The sequence below is a fragment of the Oryx dammah genome, unplaced genomic scaffold, assembly GCF_014754425.2.
Source record: "Oryx dammah isolate SB20612 unplaced genomic scaffold, SCBI_Odam_1.1 HiC_scaffold_29, whole genome shotgun sequence".
NCBI classification, from domain to species: domain Eukaryota; kingdom Metazoa; phylum Chordata; class Mammalia; order Artiodactyla; family Bovidae; genus Oryx; species Oryx dammah.
In genome coordinates this window covers 37,777,005-37,800,000 of record NW_024070213.1, presented here as the reverse complement: position 1 = coordinate 37,800,000, position 22,996 = coordinate 37,777,005, and the positions used below count along the sequence as shown (strand labels likewise).

The 22,996-nt window shown below is 40.0% G+C and overlaps 2 pseudogenes; one reads left to right on the top strand and one right to left on the bottom strand.

Annotated features, from left to right (window-relative positions):
• Positions 1-512: 512 nt before the first annotated feature.
• Positions 513-1,314, bottom strand: LOC120858005 (annotated as a pseudogene).
• A 7,763-nt stretch (positions 1,315-9,077) lies between these two features.
• Positions 9,078-22,996, top strand: part of LOC120858004 — a 33,954-nt pseudogene continuing 20,035 nt past the window's right edge.

The window sequence follows — 22,996 nt, the reverse complement described above, 5'->3', positions numbered from 1 at the left end:
TGAACATCTTTTTTGTACAGTTCTTCTGTGTATTCTTGCCATCTCTTCTTAATATCTTCTGCTTCTCTTAGGTCCATACCATTTCTGTCCTTTATAGAGCCCATCTTTGCATGAAATGTTCCCCTGGTATCTCTAATTTTCTTGAAGAGATCTCTAGTCTTTCCCATTCTATTGTTTTCTTCTATTTCTTTGCATTGATCGCTGAAGAAGGCTTTCTTATCTCTTCTTGCTATTCTTTGGAACTCTGCATTCAGATGCTTATATCTTTCCTTTTCTCCTTTGCTTTTTGCTTTTCTTATTTTCACAGCTATTTGTAAGGCCTCCCCAGACAGCCATTTTGCTTTTTTGCATTTCTTTTCCATGGGCATGGTCTTGATCCCTGTCTCCTGTACAATGCCATGAACCTCATTCCATAGTTCATCAGGCACTCTATCTATCAGATCTAGGCCCTTAAATCTATTTCTCACTTCCACTGTATAATCATAAGGGATTTGATTTAGGTCATCCCTGAATGGTCTAGCGGTTTTTCCTACTTTCTTCAATTTAAGTCTGAATTTGGTAATAAGGAATTCGTGATCTGAGCCACAGTCAGCTCCCGGTCTTGTTTTTGTTGACTGTATAAAGCTTCTCCATCTTTGGCTGCAAAGAATATAATCAGTCTGATTTCGGTGTTGACCATCTGGTGATGTCCATGTGTAGAGTCTTCTCTTGTGTTGTTGGAAGAGGGTATTTGCTATGACCAGTGCATTTTCTTGGCAAAACTCTATTAGTCTTTGCCCTGCTTCATTCCACATTCCAAGGCCAAATTTGCCTGTTACTCCAGGTGTTTCTTAACTTCCTACTTTTGCATTCCAGTCCCCTATAATGAAAAGGACATCTTTTTTGGGTGTTAGTTCTAAAAGGTCTTATAGGTCTTCATAGAACCATTCAACTTCAGCTTCTTCAGTGTTACTGGTTGGGGCATAGACTTGGATTACCATGATATTGAATGGTTTGCCTTGGAAATGAACAGAGATCATTCTGTCGCTTTTGAGATTGCATCCAAGTACTGCATTTCGGACTCTTTTGTTGACCATGATGGCTACTCCATTTCTTCTGAGGGATTCCTGCCCACAGTAGTAGATATAATGGTCATCTGAGTTAAATTCGCCCAGTCAGTCCATTTTAGTTCGCTGATTCCTAGAATGTTGACGTCACTCTTGCCATCTCTTGTTTGACCCCTTCCAATTTGCCTTGATTCATGGACCTGACTTTCCAGGTTCCTATGCAATATTGCTCTTTACAGCATCGGACCTTGCCTCTATAACCAGTCATATCAACAACTGGGTATTGTTTTTCCTTTGGCTCCACCCCTTCATTCTTTCTGGAGTTATTTCTCCACTGATCTCCAGTAGCATATTGGGCACCTACTGACCTGGGGAATTCCTCTTTCAGTATCCTATCATTTTGCCTTTTCATGCTATTCATGGGGTTCTCAAAGCAAGAATACTGAAGTGGTTTGCCATTCCCTTCTCCAGTGGACAACATTCTGTCAGACCTCTCCACCATGACCCGCCCGTCTTGGGTTGCCCTGCAGGCATGGCTTGGTTTCAGTGAGTTAGACAAGGTTGTGGTCCTAGTGTGATTAGATTGACTAGTTTTCTGTGAGTATGGTTTCAATGTGTCTACCTTCCGATGCCCTCTTGCAACACCTACCATCTTACTTGGGTTTCTTTTACCTTGGGTGTGGGGTATCTCTTCACAGCTGCTCCAGCAAAGCACAGCTGCTGCTCCTTACCTTGGATGAGGGGTCTCCTCACTGCCGCCCTTCTTGACCTTCAATGTGGGATAGCTCCTCTAGGCCCTCCTGCACCCATGCAGCCATGCTCCTTGGACAAATACATATGTTGAAATCCAATCCCCAGTGTGATAGTATTAGGAGATGATTAGCTCATAAGGGCAGACCCTTCATGAATGAGATTTTGTGTGTGTGTTAGTCTCTCAGTTGTGTCCCACCCTTTGCAACCCTATGGACAATAGCCCGCCAGGCTCCTCTGTCGATGGAATTCTCCAGGTAAGAATACTGGAAGGGATTGCCATTCCCTTCTCCAGGGAATCTTCCCCAGCCAAGGATCGAACCCACATTTCCTACTTTGCAGGCAGATTCTTTACCACCTGAGCCACCAGGGGAGAGATTAGTGCCCTTATAAAAGAGACTCCAGAGAGCTCCCTCACCCCTTCTGCCTTGTGAGGACGCATTGGGAAGAGGGCCTTCTGTGAACTGGAAAGTGTTCTTTCAGAATCTGCCTGCATCTTGAACAGCCCAGCCTCCAGAACTATAACAAATTTCTGTATTTCATAAGACACCCAGTAGACAATATTTGTTTACAATAAGCTGAAAAGACTGTCAGGCTGAAAAGAGTGACAAAGGACTTTCCCAGGAAGGAATTTTCTGTCTACCAATAACTCTGCAAAATATTCTCAGCAATGGTGTAGTTCAGAGTGCAAAGAAGAAAACTATTTCCTGACAACAGAGCAGAACCAGCCAATGGAACTATCTGTGACAGTGGAAATGTTCTATATGCTATGGTGTTCCATACAGTTGCCACCAGGCACATGTGGCTACTGGGCATTTGAAATGTGGCTAGTGCAACTAAGAAACTGATTTTTAAATTTTCATTTTGTTTAAATTTTTTTTTCCTGGTATGGAATAGGGTAACAATTCTTTTTTTAAATTTTTTTTAGTGTATAGTGCATGTACAACATTGCATTAGTTTCTGCTGTACAGTCAAATATATCAGTTATACATATACATATTAATATATCCACTCTTTTTTAGATTCTTTTCCCCTATAGGTCACTAAAAGTACTGAGAAGAATTTCCTGTGCTGTACAATAGGTCTTTATTAGTTACTGATTTTACTTTACTCAAATTTAAATAGCCACATGTAGCTAGTGGCTGGGCTTCCCAGGTGGCTCAGCTGGTAAAGAATCTGCCTGCAATGCAGGAGACATGGGTTCGATCCCTGGGTCAGGAAGATCCCCTGGAGAAGGAAATGGCAACCCACTCCAGTATTCTTACCTAGGAAATCCCCATGGACAGAGAACCCTAGTGGGCTACCCCGTGCTTGTGGTTGCAAAGAGTCAGACACAACTGAGCAACTGAGCATGTACGCACACAAACACATACACACACACACACACACACACACACACACACACGCACGCACCTAGGGCCTACCATCTTGGGTCTAGAGCTGTGGAATGCAGTAAATATGTTCTTATACCCTTAATTTCCTACTCTCAAGGAAAGAGCAACAATAGATTCTTTGAAGGGAATACTTTGAGTGAAGAATGGAGAAGACTACTTTCATAGTCCTAATATCCAGTTGCATTCATTGTATGCTTCTCAGTTTCAGTTTGTGGGTCAATAAAATCCAATTCAAATTGCACTATGGTTTTACTGAGGAGCAAAATTGGGAGGGTGAACAGGTCATTTTACAGGAAGGAGCTGATCTGGAATTTAGTCTGGTTGTTTTGTTTCTCTCTTAATTTTAATTTTCTCATCTGCAAAACAAAAGGTAGAACTACAAACACTAGGGCATCACCTGGTCACAACGTTTTACATTCCTATCCAGTTGATAAGACCTAATTCAAATATTTTTTAAAATCAGTATTATTGCTTCACAGAAATAGAAATAAAACTCTTAGAAATCTACTGATTGAAGATAAAGCTTTAAAGAAGTGCCAGAAAATCTTGGGATTTTCTGCAGGAAAGATTTTGTGACAGGTCAGAAATATAGTAGTTCAAATGTATGCTTTCCTAGGAGAGTAAAAATGGACAGTAGAGGGTACATGTTGTTGTTGTTCAGTTGCTAAGCTGTGTCTGACTCTTTGTGACCTCATGGACTGCAGTACACCAGGCTTCCCTGTCCTTCACTCCTGGAATTGGTTCAAATTCCTGTCCATTGAGTCGGTAATGCTATCTAACCATCTCATCCTCTGCCGCTCCCTTCTTCATTTGCCTTCAATCTTTCCCAGCATCAGGGTCTTTTCCAATGAGTCAGTTCTTCACATCAGATTGCCAAAGTATTATAGCTTTAGCCTCAGCAACAGTCCTTCCACTTAATATTGATCTCCTTTTGGATTGACTGGTTCTATCTCCTTGCAGTCCAAGGGTCTCTCAAGAGTCTTCTCCAATACCACAGTTCAAAAGCATCAATTCTTCAGTGCTCAACTTTCTTTATAGTCCAACTCTCAGATCCATACATGACTATTGGAAAAACTGTAGCCTTGACTAGATGGACCTTTTTTGGCAAAGTAATGTCTCTGCTGCCTAACCACTTCCAGTTTATCTTGACTCATGGACCTAACATTTCCAGTTTCTATGCAATATTGTTCTTTGCAGCATCAGACTTTACTTTCATCACCAGACACATCCACAACTGAGCATCAGTTCTGCTTTGGCCCAGCTGCTTCATTCTTTCAGTAGTTATTAGTAGCTGTCCTCCACTCTTCCCCAGTAGCAGGTTGGACTCCTTCCGACATGAGGGGGCTGGCTATCTTCCTTGGTCATATCTTTTTGCCTTTTCATACTGTTCATAGGGTTCTCACAACAAGAATACTAGAGTGGTTTGCCATTCCCTCCTCCAGTGGACCAAGCACATTTTGTCAGAACTCTCCACTATGACCCTTCCATCTTGTGTGGCTCTGCACAGCATGGCTCATAGCTTCATTGAGTTGGTAGAGGGTATGCTGCCGCTGCTGCTAAGTTGCTTCAGTCGTGTCTGACTCTGTGCGACCCCATAGATGGGATTCTCCAGGCAAGAACACTGGAGTGAGTTGCCATTTCCTTCTCCAGTGCAGGAAAGTGAAAGGTGAGACTGAGGTCGCTCAGTCTTGTCCGACTCTTTGCGACCCCAGGCACTGCAGCCTACCAGGCTCCTCCATCCATGGGATTTTCCAGGCAAGAGTAATGGAGTGGGGTGCCATTGCCTTCTCCAGTAGAGGGTATACATATGCTTATAGCTGTACCACTTATTTCTACAAGTTCGATTTGCTTATGGGCTTCCTTAGTGGCTCAGCAGCAAAAAACCTGCCTGCCAATTCAGGAGATGCAAGAGATGCGGTTTCAATCCCTGGGTCAGGAAAAATCCCCTGGAGAAGAAAAAGGCAGCCCACTTCAGTATTCATGGGAAATCCCATGAATAGAGAAGTCTGGTGGGCTTTGGGTCACAAAGATTCAGACAGGACTGAGCAACTAAACAGCAACAAAGCAGCCACAAAAAGTCTGCCAAGGTGTCTCAGCCCTGGACTCCGAGCAGTAGAGTCAGTGCTGACGCACAGTGATCAGCTATCCTGAGCGAGAGGCCTCGGAATCAAATGTGCACATGCAAGCAAGGGTTTGCAAGGAGTATTCAGATAATTATACCTTAGGCAACAAATTCGCATGATGAGTGAGGCAAAGTTTTATTTGGTTTGCTTTACATTTCAGCCTTGGCAAATGGGGTACAATGTAAAATCTCAACTAGTGGGTGTTTTGCTTGTAATTACTTCTGTTTGCTAAAATAGGCTATGAGTTTATAAGGATCACACTCTGCTCTGTGACTTGTAGTGTGAAATGACCTCACACTGAAGCCACCAGCAGAGTGCTCTGCCATCCAGCACTGCTTTTCTCCATACCCCTCCCCCAACATAAAAGATCCTGTTTCTTTGAAAAATGGACAAGGAAATTCCATCTTCAGCCACCAAAGCTTATTATTCTATTTTCAGATGTATGGTTTATAACATTTAAAAATGTATGTAAGCTAGTCTACACCTAATATTTCAGGAGAGATGACCAGTTGAAACTTTAAATATTCAATACTTTTCTTTCTGCCTTTTAGCAAACTTTCTATGTAGTTCTAATGGGCTCTTAAAATATGAGGTAACCACCTCATAGCCACTTTATTTAAAAAGTTCACTGTTAAGGTGATTTGGCTAATCTGACATCAGGGAAAACCAAAGTTCAAATTTCATGCTTTGGAAAGCAATAAAAGTCACCACCTGGAAATCCAGAGGCACAAGCAAATTGATATTCAGAGCAGGTGTGCTGGCCCCATAGAAATGTGGCCCAAGCCATTCGGTGGTTCTGGAAGGAAGGTGAGGGTTCCAGCAGGGCAGCAACTTCTTGGAGAGCCTTTGCTGATAAGGTTCTACCTGGACATGACATAAGCATCCATCATCTTGCAAAGAAGGATCTGTCAGTTACACCTAGGATAGGAATAGGGGAGTTCAACCAACGAGTTCAAACGATCGTCTTCAAATAAAAGAACTAAAAACAACAGACCCCCAGGTTTATATACTTAAACCCTAGAGGGAATTTCCCTATTTTTTTTTTCTATTTTTGATTCTATTTTTTTTTCTTTTGGCTGGGACTTGGATCATGAAAAGAAATGCTATATACTGCCAGAAAGAGTATTTACAGAGCACCAGCCACACCTATTAAGTCCCTCTAGTTCAGATCACGTGGGAATGATTTCTAGACATCCAATTATTTAATATTTACCAACCATTAATACTATTCTGAAAAAATCGTTGGAGTATTTGATGTAGTCACTAGTTAAGAACTCAAAAAAGGTATGAAAAGACAGGACTATCATGAACTCATTAATTCTCTAAGCTTCCACCTATGGTGGTAGACTGCATTCGTACCTGTATCCACACCTTCTGTCGTGTGGCTTTGAAGTTTCTTCCACTAGCCTTGGAGTATATTTTGCCACTCAATGAAGGTTGAGCTTGATCATGTGACTTGCTTGGTACTAACGGAAGTGATAGAATCACGTTTGAAGTGTTTGTGTGCATTGAAGTTTTTACCCTTTCATGTTCCTGACTCTGTCCGGGGAATATTCTGATTAGCTGCCATCCCTTTACCCTAGGGTTCTAGGAACAGACAGGAGCATAGCCCACAGCAAGGAGTCAAGCCCACTGGACCCACAGCTTGATTAGAATCTCCCAGCTGATCTTAGCGTAGATCTTTTGGTCCACAGTTTACCTCAGAACCATATCGTGTAGTATAAATACTAAGTTTTGTGTGATAATGAGTTTTACTCTGATTGGTTACAGAGCATTTTTACAGTAGATGTTGACAAAGATATGTTTTACATGCTAGGCATTGTGCTGTACCCTGGGGAACCTCCAGATGAATTAGAGACAGTCTCTGCCTTTGAGTCCCTTGGATTGCCAGGAGATCGAACCAGCCAATCATAAAGGAAATCAGTCCCAAATGTTCATTGGAAGGACTAATGCTGATGCTGAAGCTCCAATACTTTGGCCACCTGATGCAAAGAACTAACTCACTAGAGAAGACCCTGAAGCTGGGGAAGATTGAAGGTAGGAGGAGAAGGGGATGACAGAGGATGAGATGGTTGGATGGCATCACCGACTCAGTGGACATAAATTTGAGCAAGCTCTGGGAGTTGGTGATAGAAAGGGAAGCCTGGCGTGCTGAAGTCCATGGGGTCGCAAAGAGTCAGACATGACTGAGTGAATTGAACTGAACTTGCCTTTGAGAGACTCTGGCTGTAAATCGCACACTGTAGTTAGTGCTATGAGAGGTCTGGACCAGGTACTCAGGAAAGAGTTATATGACTGCTGGGCATGCTCAGTCACTCAGTCATGTCAGACTCTTTGTGAGCCCATGGGCTGTAGCCTGCCAGGCTCCTGTGTCCATAGGATGCCAGGAAAGAATACTGGAGTGGGTTGCTATTTCCTCCTCCAGGGGATCTTCCTAACCCAGGGATTAAACCCACGTCTCCTGAATCTCCTGTGTCTCCTGCATTGGCAGGAAGATTCTTTACTACTGAGCCACTTGGAAGACTCTACATTACTGGCAGCTATTTCTATTATTCCCCACCTACTCGACTAAGCATGTTCTAGCTCTTCCATCTGATAACCTTGTGTTGCTGCTGCTGCTGCTAAGTCGCTTCAGTCGTGTCCAACTCTGTGCAACCCCATAGATGGCAGCCCACCAGGGTCCCCTGTCCCTGGGATTCTCCAGGCAAGAACACTGGAGTGGGTTGCCATTTCCTTCTCCAATGCAGGAAAGTGAAAAGTAAAAGTGAAGACATTCAGTTGTATCCAACTCTTAGCGACCCCATGGACTGCAGCCCATCAGGCTCCTCTGTCCATGGGATTTTTCAGGCAGGAATACTGGAGTGGGGTGCCATTATTAGAACATCACTATCAGGAATGGCTGAATTGAGAAGAAACTTGACCACTTAGCCCACTCCCTAATGCAGCTCTCCTGCCCCTAACCATCACATCTTGTAGATTAGGGAACAGGCTCAGAGAGGTTAAGTGATTTTTCTTAGAGTTAGTGACAGTGTCGGGATTAGAACTATGTTTTTCTGACTCCAGATATGTGCCATTTCCATGAAACTAAGCTGAGATAGCCACTTTATCTTGGGGGTGGCAATGATCAAGTTTGTAGGGGGCTTTGTGCAGCCCATTATGGAGTATCACCTCTGAAGTGTATAGAAGGAGTTGAGGCTACCCAGGACTGTGATTATAGCTTCCCAACAGCACTATCCTTTCTCTTGGCACACTACATGATGGAAAGGCTTTGAGAAGAAAAGTAAAAGCACTGTAGTTATCCCTTTCCTACAGTTTAACTGCTCTTTTGCAGAGGAATCTGTGGTGTAAGACCTTAAGAAATTGCTCATTTATGGCAGTCTTGCCAAAATTTAATTCTTCTGCCTCCTCTGATGATAGTTAATCAGCAGGGGCTAGATTTTACCATGGGTATTGACTTAGCTCTGTGGGTACGGAAGCATGGTGCCCTTTTCCAACTCCACTAAATCCACTCTACTTTACGCAAGGCAAAACTTCCTCTCCACCCCCAACACACACAAACACACACACACGTCTAAGATAAGCCTCACTCTTCCTTATAGTAAGTCCATTATGTAGACAAATATTATATCCCCCTTTGTCAATGAGAAACCTGGAATTAAGAGAAGTTTTGAAGATTTTCTGAGGATTAGAACAAGATTCCTGCTTGTAGAATGAGGACTCCTGTCCAGTCTTTTTATCTCCAAATGCTTTGGTTTTGAGTAATAATGGAGGTACTTGCCATTCTGCTCTGGGTACCCATCTCAGTGTTCATAGTTCATGCCACTCAGTGCCAAGGCAAAGCAGTTAATACCAAAAACTCTTCCCTATTTTTTTTCCCCAAAGAAGAAAGCTCATGAAAAACTCATTTTTGACAAGTGACTTAAAACAGATAACATACGCTTTCCTTCCTCAAGTCCAAGCTGGTGCAGCATCATCTCCAGCCTCCACAGTCAGATCTAAGTGCTCTTGAGAGAGGTCAAGTTTTGACATTGAGTTCTGTATTTCCAAGTATTAACACACCAGGTAGGGAGCATTTGCAATCATGCTGAGGTCTTGGGCAGCTCATTTGAGCTATTCTTTCACTGACGCCCCATCAAACCACCTTAAGCCAGCATGGATGTTGTTCTCAAATGTTGGCAGGAAACCTGCCACACTGGGACTTACACACTGGAGTGAAGAATGTAAAGACGAGCAAGTAAAATGGAGACCTAAATGACTTTTTTTTTTTTTTTTTTGAGAAATCCTTTTAATTGTCCAAGTAGAAACCTAAATTCAATACTCAGCCCCTCCACCTCTAAGTTGATTGTTTTAGCCCAAGGGCATCAAATGCCCACATTCTCTCCCTCCCCCACCTCTCTGTCCTCACTCTTTCCTCAAATCCCCCAAACAAGAGGGGCAGCCCCCCCACACACAATTTCCTTGTGACCTGAAGGAATGAGTCTTGTCAAGTTAGTTCCATTTTCCTATTGTGAGTTGTTATAATAAATTTAAGAGGCCACCAGAGTCCTTTGAGTTAGGAACAAATCACAAATCATCATAATGCTACACCTATTTCTGTTTTATGACGGCAATAAATCAAAAGCGGTCTCACAGTGTGAAAACTAGCTACAGCACTCACAAGTGCCAGGCTTCTGGAGATGCCAATGCTCAAACGTCTTTAGCTTTGCAGTGTGTGTTTTGGCTCCTGGAGGCTTAATTTTTCAATTAAGGATTTTTTTTTAAAGTGTGTATGTGTGTGAAAGAGAGAGAGAACAGAGTCAGGTAAATTTACCAGCCCAGACAATGAGGCTCTTGTTCTTTATGAATTTTATTTATTTATCTTAGTTTTAACGTTGTGTTGATATGATTTTTGAAAGGAGTATTGGATATGGAGTCCAGCCAAAGAGTGTTTACACAAAATTTAATATGACCTTGATTGTAAATGAAAGGCAAGTCTTCTGAAGATGCTGCATGGCTTTATACCATCAAGGGCTCTAAAAATCTGCTCAGATTTCACCTACAAGTTGTGTTTCCTAGGTATGGGTTAGAATTCCAGCTGGCTCTGCAAAATATTTCTTGCATGATTCTGGGCAATTGGAATAATTTAAGAAGAGGCTTGGTACTTACATGTCACTTATGATTGGCTTTCCTGGTAGGCAACTGAATTTTTGACAATGCCATTATCATTTTCTGAAAATTAAGCATTATGGTTCAGAGAATATTTTTTAGCTTTAGATTTATTTCCTGAAATAACTTATTAGTTGTTACTAATAAAAGGAAAAGCATTAAGAGCTAAGGTTTTGAAACAAAGAAACTGTTCTTGTAGTTCAAAAATATGTCTGGGTACCAATCTTTTATATACTAAATCGCTTTGGTCATGTCTGACTCTTTGCAACCCCATGGACTGTAGCCCACCAGGCTCCTCTATCCATGGAATTCTCCAGGCAAGAATACTGGAGTGAGTTGCCATGCCCTCCTCCAAAAGTGATCTTCTCGACCTAGGGATCAAACCAGTATCTCCTGCATTGGCAGGCAGTTTCTTTTACCACTAGTGCCACCTGGGAGGCCCAATCTTTTCTATAAGTTGGTGCTAATACATCTTTTGAAAAAAAAAAATCACCTTTTTTCTTTTTCAAAAAGCAAAGTTATATTGAAATTATATCTCACCTTTAATTGAGAGACCACCAAAAGTTGTATTAATTATCTCAAGTACAGGTTCTCTCAGATAAGCCTCACTCTGGTATCCATAATCAACATCAAAGACTTATCTTAGGTTGCTGCTTCCTCTTCATAGCCATGGCAGTGGTCAGTTTCTTCCTTTACAATGTTTTAATAAAACTTCCCTATCCATTTTCCAGTACAGACCTTTGCCTACTCACTTGGGCAGCATTTTCACAGCCTCCTGACCAACCTTTCTTTTGTTACCTTTCAATCATTTGTGCAAAGCAATGTCAGATTATTTTCTCTAAAACTCCACTTTCACCATTTCATTCCCCTCATTATTTAAGATGCCCTAGTGACTACCTATTGTCCACTGCACAGAAGCAGAGCACCACCTAGGCTGTGGAGGTGGATGAGTCAAAATGAACCATCACAGTTTCACTCACAGACAGCGTGCCCAGACAGACCGCAGAGAAGGTTACATCCTCTGGGGCTGGCTGTGATCAAGGGTTGGTCTTCGACATGTTTTTAGATATATCATATTTATTACGCTTCCGACTAGACCCTGGAAAATTGATTCACTCTAATAACATACACAAAGACAGTTACAAACTAAGGTGCAGTTTATTAATTTGCAGTGGCCCAACCACCGTCAGGCCTGGGAACAGGACTGGTCAGATGGTAACCAGGCACTCCCTTCCTGGTGAGTGGTTCCTCCAGGGAGACTAGACGATTTATCAGCTGGTGTGTGGGGAGCACAGAATCGGAAAAAGGAAATTGATTGTTGCCTGAAGGAAATATGCGTCACACTCATACAACCCAATGTTAACCTTCTCCACCCAAAGGATAGCTCAGACTAAGAAACAGAACTATCCTTATCATTTAAATCAAATCACCACTTTCCCAGGAGAGTTATGGATAAACAAAGATGGTTCTTTTCTTATTGTTATTATGTACTTGTTCGTGTCAGTTTTCTATACCTTAAAAAAAGGGACACTTTTTTTCAGATTTTGTCTCATTATGGCATCTCTTTATGACATGTGGCTACATACAGCCTTTTTTTTATTTTAGGCTCCTTTCCTAATGTTGTAAGATTTCATGAACAAGCTGTCCCTAATTTGCAATGTAATGAAAGACAAAATTATGCAGCTTCTAGTCATTGCCTGTTGTTAGTTGACTAGGCCCATTTTGAGACAGATGGGTCAGCCTTGTCTCTAAATGCATGGGTTAATCTGATTTTCATTCATATATCCCTATCCGATTACCAAATGCCCCTGAAATCCTTGTCCCAATTATAAAGCCTTTGCCTTGCCTAAAGAACCCTACCAAGAGTCTATCTACCTCCTCCACATGTGTTAATTCTACAGTTTTCATTCAGAGCTCACTCTGCCAGACACCAAGGCCTCACTTCTCTGGAGTGAAGTTTATTATACAAATAATCACAGCACAGTTTGGTAAAATCTTTAATAAGAGGTAGCCACTAAGTTTGGAGGGCTTCCCTGGTGGCTCAGATGGTAAAGAATCTGCCTGCAATGCAGGAGACCAAGGTTCAATCCCTGGGTTGGGACGATCCCCTGGAGAAGGAAATACTAAAGAAACTCCAGTATTCTTGCTCAGAGAAGTCTAAGGACAGAGGAGCCTGACAGGCTACAGTCCACAGGGTCACAAAGAGTCAGACACAACTGAGCAACTAGCACTTTCACTTCACTATGTGTGGAAGAAATGCTTCAAAGACAAGATTAATTTTGTTCTGGGGACTGACCCTATGCTTTACAGAAGAAGTGACACCTAACTCTGACCTTTCAGGATGTAGTAGGTAGAATGATGCCTCCCAAAGATATCTACATCCTAATCCCCAGAATCTGTGAGGAGAATATGTTACATGGAAAAGGAGAATTAAAAGTGAAGATGGAACTAAGATTGCTAATCATCTGACCCTGAGATGGGGAGATTATCTTGGATTATATGAGTAAACTCAAAGGAATCACAAGGATCCTGAAATGTGGAAGCAGGAGGCAGAAGAAGAGTCAGTGTCAGAGTGATGTGATACAAGAAAGACTCATATTGCTAATTTAAAGATTGTAGGGGCCCACAGGACAGGAACATGGGGCGTCTCTAGTAGCTGAAAAAGATAAGGAAACAGATTCTCCCCTTCAGAAAGGAATTCACCTCTGGTTTTGGCCCAGCAAATCATACCTTCCATTTCTGACATCCAGAACTGTGAGAAAATGAATTTTATTCTATTAAAGATCCTAGATTTTTGATAATTTATTACAATAGAAATAGAAAACCGAAACAAAGAGTAAGTAAGATCGCACAGGAGAAAGAGGCTAATGAGGTTCTTGCAATCAGGGAACATGACATTTGTTGTGACAAGGTACTTTTCATGCTTTTCATGCTACAGAGGAAAGGTCCTTTTAGATAGTAAATGATTATTAGATGAACTATTAATAAAGATTATTAGTGACATAGACTAGAAAAGGTGCCTTAGAATCGGTTGATAAACAGTAGCAGCCAGAATGAAGTTGTTATGAATTACTGAGATTGTACATCTTAACCTCCGGGAAACCAAGCACTGGAATGCTGTATTTCTGTTCATGGCTCACTGTACTGTCAATAACTCAAACCTGAGATTTCCAAATGAGCCACTGCCCTGCACTCAACCAGTTATCCTGTCACATGGCCTCCACCATGACGATTTTCTAGGATCTTTCTTCTCTTTGAGTCTCCTGTTGCCACTCCTCAGTGTGCCATTTTAACCCCAAACCATTATTTTTGTTCTTTTGCCAAATGAGTCATGAATTCCCTTTCCCCTCATAACACCTTCTCCATGAAAGTTCCGTGCTCTTTTCTTTCTCTGAACTCCTTAACACTAATTGTTCTTCAAAACACTTAAACTTCCTGAGAGAATGTCCTTACTCATGCTTCCCCTGCCTTCACTTACTCACTCCTTAGCTCACCACAGCTGACCTCATGGCTGCTGGCCGTTCTATTGAAACGGCTTTCCCTGAAGTCACAAGTGACCTTCTATTTACCAAATTTCAGAATCTATTTCCAGCTTCCCTCAGCTTGACCTCTCTGTGACATTGACATCATTGATGACTCTTTTCTTTCTGAAACTCTTTTCTCCCTTTGATTCTAAACTATACTATTTCCAGTTTCCCCTGTTACTGTTTTACTAATTACTTTGTCTCCTCTAATGAGGATCCAGCCTCTAATGCTACTTCCTACAGTCCTAATCCAAGTCTTCACGATTTTTCATTATACTATACATCTCTTACTTAGATACTGAATATAAATATAGCTTGGAAAGAACACTAGGACTTTTTAATCCTGATTATTAGAATTCTGTCTTTCTAAATAGATTTTGAGATTCTGCTCTCTGCTCAGTAGCATCCTAAACATAGAACAGAATTCCAAAGTGACAAAGATACAGCTTCTACCTCTTGAAAGCTGATAAACAAGTTAGACAGATGCAACATAAATGTATGAAATTTTGAAGAAATTATCTAAATCAGAATTATTTGCTGATTGACAATAGCCACTGAACAACACCCACTGAATGTAGTTATTAAATAAATATATCTTCTATGGATAAAGAGGACAAACACTAAGCCACCAGACAAATAGACAAGTAGCTTTGCTGTCTCTTTCCTTGAATTGAGGCACAAAGGGTAAATTATATGAAGAAAATGTCACTTTCTAAGTTGTACTCAATCTTGAGTACCACCTCCTTTTCAATTTTTACAGTTCCTCACTGCAGTAGAAATAACTTAAAGCTGTCTTTCTGGGTTTGTTAAAATACTTTAAAACATATCATCCTTATATTTATATAAAAAGAGAAATCCTGAGAAATTATAGCAAGGAAAATATCTCCCAGGTGAATTAGACTGGGATCTTCAAGACTCCCAGTTTTTCTTATTGAAACATTCATTTACTCATTTGCAACTGTAAATCAGCCACTTGCATTTTTAACCATTTCTTTCTCTGACAAAATAGCCTCAAGTACCTGACTAGATTTAAATTTTTAAAAATTGGTATTTATGTAGACTTATGGGTTTCCATAGTGTTAAACAACCCTCCTGCCAATGCAGGAGACCTTAAGAGAGGCAGATTCAATACCTGGAGGAGGGTATGGCAACCCACTCCAGTATTCTTGCCTGGAGAACACCTTGGACAGAGGAGCCTAGCAAGTTACAGTCCCTTTGGCCACAAACAGTCAGACACAGCTGAAGTGACTTAGCATGCATTTAGACTTATACTATACCATCTCTGATATACAGTCACTCCTGGCAGAAAATACAGAGTAACAAAACATTTTGCATTCTGGCCTGAATAGAATCAGATTATTCCATGTACATCATGATGAAAATCTCCCTTTCTGGCCCACTAGGCTCCAATTTCAAATGGTCTGGAAAATATGGACTGTCATTCACTATCCCTGATTCTCCATCAAGAAATTTAGAACCCATTTTTTAAAAATCATCCTACAAATAAGAAAGTTCTTGTTCTCATACAAAATAATAATCATTCTATTATGCAATTCTCCTTGGGCAGAAGGAAAGGAAGCAAATCTTCTACACACTGGTGCTCACCAAAATCCTTGTGTGAAAATCATCAAAGCTGTGGTAGACATAGGCTATCACCTAGAAACAGATATCATACTTGAAGCTTGTGCATTAGAATGAAAGAAATATTGTGGGCTACAAACACTTCAAAAATAGTTTGTCTAATATACTGAACCAGAGAAAAAAAGTTTTCTCATGATATGTTTATTCTTATCCCTGATCAATCAATAATGGGAATGAAACAAACTTGGTACTGTTCAAATCTAGATTCTCTTCTGAAAATTCACTGCAGGTGAGAACCGACAGGTTCATTCAACTTGACCTTGACCACTTTTCTCTAGGCACAGAAACAAGACTGGTTATGAACTCCCAAAACATGGTCAAAATGAGGCTTTGGCATTTCAAACTTATATCAAAGGGAGTGCAGAAACAGATACACATACATAGGCATCTCTGACACAAAGGTGAGACCACAACTCAGTAAGAAAAGGATGAGTTTTTCCATAAGTTCTACCTGATTAATTAAATAACTATAAAGAAAGTGTTTTTACCCCTATTTCAATCTATTCACAAATATAAATTCCAAATGAATAATGATCTACACATGAGAGATAAAATAAAAAATGTTAGAAAAAAAAAACTTAAGGAAACATCTTTATGACCTTAGAGTAGACAAGACTTTTTTTAAATAAACACAGAAAACATTAAACATAAAAAAATTGATAAACTGACCAAATTAAAATTAAGAAGTACTATTTCTTTTTCAAAAGACATCACTGAGGGAGAAATAGGCAGCTCACAGAGAGGAGGAAGGGATTCTCAGCTGGTGGTTAAGAATCTAGGCCAATGCAGGAGACATAAGAGAAGAAGGTTTGATCCCCCTTGCTTAGGAAGATCCCCTGGAGGAAGGCATGGCAACCCACTGCAGTATTCTTCCCTGGAGAATCCCGTGGGCAGAGGAGCATGGTGGGCTACCATCCACAGGGTCGCAAACAGTTAGACACGACTGAAGCAACTTCACACACACATACGTGCAGAGGGAGGAAGTTATTCACAATAAACATCAAATAAAAGACATATCTATAGATATAAAAACCCACAAATCATTAAGAAGACTGTCAATGTAAGAAAAAATAGGAAAGACTTAAGTAGCTACATCAAAAAAGGTGATTTCTAAGTGGACAATAACAATTTAAAGGGTTTAACTTCATGGGTGTGATAGATCACAAAAATGGCTCACTTCTTCCATCCCTGTCTCCATGCCCTTTGCCATGTTACTTCATAGTACTGACTGACTGTGAATCTCAGCTAGCCTTGTGACTCACTTTGACCAACGGAATATTAGCAAATGTCAGGCAAACAAACGCCAGAAAAATAATTGCACAACTGGGCTTGTTTTCTTCTGCACCTGTTCCTCTTCCATGAGAATACTGGGGCTAGTCTACTGGAAACTGCGAGATACACAGAGATCAGTAAGATCAATCACTCCAGCTGCAGCCAGTCAGTCAGCTGACATCCCCAGACATGTGAACAATGCCAGCCAAGAACAGCAGAACTGCCAAACCAGCCCCTAGCCAACTCAGTTCTTGGGATCGGCACATGCTTATTGTGGAATGCACTGACATTTTGTGGTTACTTATTATGCAGCATTATTGAGGCAATAGATAATTGATACTATAAGTCACGAGAAAGGTGCAAATATATAAAAACTCAACGCAATATTACTACATACACACCAAAATTGCTAAAATGAAAAATAAGAAAAACCTAAAGGGTTAGCAAGCACTTAGAGCAATAAAAAACTTTGACACATCCTTGGTGGAAACGTCAGATAGTTCAGTCACTTTGGAAAACTGTAAAAACATCTACTACCATTGAACCTACACATACCTTTGATCCAGCAATTCCACCCTAGGTATATAACAAACAAAAACAGGTACAGGTTTCCCCAGCCATATGAAAGTGGAGCGTTTCTAAGAAAACTTTCATAAACCGAGACAGCATAAAAAGAAGAAGCAATTACCTTAGGACACATCTTGCTAATGGATGCACAAAATAAGTCAAGATAAGGCACAGATGCTCCAAGACACAGTTTAAACTTGATGCTGAGATGTTAAGTGTGTTTCCCAGGGAAAGGCTATTCTCAGAGTTCAGGGTATATGCTGCCCCAATAACATCTCTCCTCAAAAATAAATAAATAAATAACCAAACGCTATTTTCACTATTTTATTAAAGTATAGTTAATTTATGTGCATGCTAATTTACAATGTTGTCTGCCAGTACAGGAGATGTAAGAAACATGGATTCGATCCCTGGGTTGGGAAGATATCCTGGAGGAGGAAATGGCAACCCACTCCAGTATTCTTGCCTGGAGAGTTCCATGGACACAGGAGCATGACAGGCTATGGTCCATAGCTTTGCAGAGTCTGACATGACTGAAGCAACTTAGCATGCACCAAACCATAAATGACTGAACAACCGAACAACAACAGTGCACACACATTTATATATATTCTTTTTCAGATTCCTTTCCATTATAGGTTATTATGAGATGCTGAATACAGTTTTCACTTCTGGCCTATTTTTGTAAAAACAAAAATCTTTTAATTTCTTTCAGTTAGCAAAAGCAGGTACTAAAGTAGATCTTTTGTAAAAGCAAAGTGATATAAAACAAACTTTAGAAAAGTGGAGGATATGTCTTCACCAAAAGCATATTCTGTTTTCACCAAAACATTTGTCCTAAAATGTTTACAGTAGATCTGTTTGTAGTAGTTAAAAATGAGAAGCTACTCAAATGCCCATCCAATGTAGAATGAATAAACAAGTTGTGGTATATTCACAATGAAGTACTATATAACAGTGAGATACCTACATTTGACCATGTGGATAAAATTCACAAACATAATGTTGAGCAAAAGAAGCCAGGCATAAAAGAGCACTTGGTGTGTGAAACCATGTGTCTAGTAAACAAACACAGGTAGACATAATCAGCGCAATTTGAAGTCAGGAGAATGGTTGTTTATGAGTGGGGGCATAAGCTATTGGTAGGGAAGTGGCAGGGGCATTCTGGGGTACTGGTAACATTCTACTGTTTTGCTACTGGTTATGTTTCTGTGTTCAGTTTTTAAAAATTAGTTGAACTGTATACTCATGACAAATACACTTGTCTATATGCTACTGCTCTTCTATGCCAAAACCAATACAGAATTGTAAAGTAAAAATTAAAAATAAATAAATTAATTAATTAAAAAAAAATTATCAAAGTTTACACCAAAATAGGGGAATAAAAAATGGATATTAGATACAAATTATTCTAGAGATTAATTAAATTTGACGGAAAAGCCAAGACATCAGTGGCTTAACCACAATACAAGTTTATTTCTCCTTCACGTTAATGAAGTTCAGAAGAAGGTTGTCCAAAAGTAGCATGATTGGCTCCATCATCAGTACTTTCTCTGTTGCTTCACTATTCCTGGGCTCCATGATCCCAAATGGCTGTGCTGCAACTGGCAGGAAGAAGAAAGGGCTAAAGAAGAATCCATTCTCTCCTTTATGGAAACTTCCAGAAAGTTCGCCTGACACTTTTGTTTACATCCCATTGACCAGAACTTAATTGCAAAGTCACCTCCATCCATCAAAGAGACTTGGAAATGCAGTCTATATTCCAGGTGATATCTGCCCCCACTGAAAATTAGATCTGTTCTTCAGAGAAAGAAGTACAAAATTAATATTGCAAGTCAGCTTGTAAGCTTTGATATATCCCTCCACACAAATCCTTTCCTGACTATCTTTATCTCTAGTCCAAATATTTTAGTTTTAATTAGTTTTCCTTCCCAAGCAGTAGTTGGCAGTTGGGGTAAGGAATCAATGAATAAATATTTTAGGCTTTGCTGACCTAATGGTTGAGTTGGAGCTAGTCAGCTCTGCTATGGCAAAATGTAACAGAATGAACATGATTCTGTCCCAATAAAACTTTATTTCCAAACTCAAGCAATCAACTAGATTTATTCTGTGAACTGTAGCTTGCTGCTTTCTCTGGAAAGAAAAGCAGTTTGCTGCTTTTCTCTGCTTTTGAGGCTCCAGAAAGCCAATTAAGTCCCATAAGGACAGAGGCGAAGTTTCACTATTCTCCGTTATGTCTCCAGGCCCGGGCAGATAGTCACTAATCAAAATATATTGATTAAAAATGAGTGCCTACTAAAAAATATCTTCTTCAAGACATTGCATTGGTCACACTAAAGTTTATTGCAAGAAAGAAAAGGAGTTAAGTTGAATTTCAGCTAAAAAGCATACAAAAGTTCAAGGCAAATAGGGAACAAGAGAGGAAAGGAAATGTGTCTTTGGAAAGGAAATAAAGAATTATCCAAAAAGAATAATATGTAAGCCTGATAGGGTCATGAGGACTTTATAACAGTAAACAAACAAGCAAATATATTCTCCTCTACTTTCCATGTTCTTTGGGTTTTTTTCGCTCTAGGGGAATGGGATTGAAGGTCTAGGAAAAGTGTGGTTTCTCCCAGCTGGAGGGTCTACATGTGCTATAGTCTGAAGAAGCATTATTTCTTCAAATGGAGTGATTCTTTTCTTTCAGGGTCAACTCCCTTAGACCATTCATCCTTCCCTCTCTGAAAGGGATCCAGGGAAACTCTGTGTGCTACTTCTCTTGGCATTCCACAAATAGAACAGAGTAAGACATTAATGAAGAGGAAAAACAGTTTTCCATTTATTTTGCTTTCAGAAATATACTTGGAAAGGCCTGTGCCAGAGTTGTACTATATCAAAGAAACCATAATCCAAAAAACTAACCCTTTTTAAATGATAACCAACTGCATTTTGTATTTTCATAGAATTACTTTATTTCCGTAAAAAACAGAATTTCCATTTTTCCAATCAAGGAGCTGAGTTTCTAAAGCTTCCTGTGGTCTATTTACATTTCCTACAGTAACCTTCTTAAGCAACAGACCAAAGAAAATATGAAACATTTTTTATTTCATTTTCCCTTTTTAAAGGAGCCTCTATATTTTTCTCACTGAAGGTCTCAGAGAAAACACCGATTTCAAAATATGAAAAAAAAAAATGAATTAGTAGATGCCTCTTTAACACAAAAGTTGTCATCAGATTTCAACTCTTGCTATATTTTGTGCATTGGGTACTGGTGCTACTTTTCCATCCTTTTCTCTCAAGAGAAAATCAGAAAAGCAGGATAGTAAGATGAATCTAACTTTCTATGAGATGAAGTAAAAGTCACTCAGTCGACTCTTTGTGATCCTATGGACTATAAGGTCAATGGAATTCTCCAGGCCAGAATATTGGATTGGGTAGCCATTATGCCCTTCTCCAGGGGATCCAACCCAGGGATCAAACCCAGGTCTCCTACATTGCAGGTGGATTCTTTACCAGCTGAGCCAAGAGGGAAACCCAATAATATTGGAGTGAGTAGCCTATCCCTTCTCCAGTGAATCATCCCAACCCAAGAATTGAACCAGGATCTCCAAGACTGGCAGATACTGTGAATGGGAAACTTATCACTAACTCTTCAAACAAGATGAGGAGGGTAGGAAATAAATAACTCAGGAGGTTGCATTTATTCATCTTATTTAAACAATATTTATTAAGGACTTCTATTTGACCATCACTGTGTTAGGTGTCAGTAGAGTGGAAGAGAAAGGGTTGCTGCAGACCCATAAGAGTTGTCCTCAAGGCTTTTGGGTACCATAGAGGAAATTACTCTAATGATAAGAAACCTGGAACTTCATCAAACAAATTATTTTGAGAATGTTCTTGACTTTTCCACATCCTTTGGGGAGCAACAAAACAGGACCACTGTTTCAAACATGATGACTTAAAATAGTTCTGTGGATGTCATTCAACCTAAAAGTTCTGCTGGATTTTTCCATCAGTTATTGTGTTGTCATCTGTTGCCTTATTAGTCTCAACATAAGAGTCTTTTTTAAATTAACTTTTTAAATAGAGTATAGTTGATTTACAGTGCTGTGTTTATCTCTGCTGTACAGCAAAGTGACCTAGTTATACACAGATAACCATTCTTTTTAATATTCTTATCCATTATGATTTAATCCAGGATACTGAATATGGTTCCCTGTGCCATATGGTAGGATCTTGCTGTTTATCCAAAAGAGTCCTTTTGAACTCATGCATTGAATTGACACTATTTGTGGAGAATACTTCTTTCCCATTTTGCAGAAAACCTCAACCAATTGGTGTAGCATTTGTAGACTTTCTTGGCTTCGTCTCCCATGCCTACCCAGGCCAGGTGGAATTATTTACTTGGATGGTAAATGTGGACAGAAACCAATACAGAATTGTAAAGTAAAATAAAAAATAAATTAAAAAAAAAAAAGAAAAGGTAAGCAGAGCTCTCCCCTCTTCCATTTTCTGGAATGAAAGTTGCCTGCAGGAAGCAAGAGTTCTTGGCTGATAAGGATGCCTAAGTTTGGAATTCCATACTAGGAAACTCACTTTTCTAGTTGAGGTGACAGAATTTTACCTGAGCTTTTTAAACTCCTGTGTTGCACTCAATATGTCAGCAAATTTGGAAAACTCATCAGTGGCCACAGGACTGGAAAAGGTCAGTTTTCATTCCAATCCCAAAGAAGGGCAGTGCCAAAGAATGTACAAACTACCTTACAATTGCACTCATTCACATGCTAGTTAGGTTATTCTCAAATTCCTTCAAGCTAGGCTTCAGTAGCACATGAACCAAGAACTTCCAGATGTACAAGCTGGTTTAGCAAATACAGTGAAACTAGAGATCAAACTGCCGCTGGATCATGGAGAAAGCAAGGGAATTTCAGAAAAAAAGACATCTACTTCTGCCTCATTTACTACACTAAAACCTTTCACTATGTGGATCACAACAAACTGGAAAATTCTTACAGAGATAGGACTACCAGACCACCTTACCTGTCTCCTGAGAAACCTGTATGCAGGCAAAGAAACAACAATTAGACCTGGAGATGAAACAAATGACTGATCCAAATTTGAAAAAGGAGTACAACAAGCCTGTATATTGTCACCCTGCTTATTTAAATTCTATGCAGAGTACATCATGAGAAATGCCAGGCTGCATAAATCACAAGCTGGATCAAGATTGCCAAGAGAAATATCAACAACCTCAGATATGCTTCTTCATTCTCTACTCTAATGGCAGAAAAGTGAAGAGGAACTAAAGACTCTTGAGGGTGAGGGAGGAGAGTGAAAAAGCTGGTTTAAAACTCAACATTAAAAAAAGTATGATCATGTCATCTCATTCCATCACTTCATGGGAAATAGATGGGGCGGAAGTGGAAAAAATGACATCTTTCTTTTCTTGGGCTCCAAAATCACTGTGGACTGTGACTGTGGCCATGAAATTAAAAGATGCTTACTCCTTGGAAAGAAACCTATGGCAAACCTAGACAGCATATTCAAAAGCA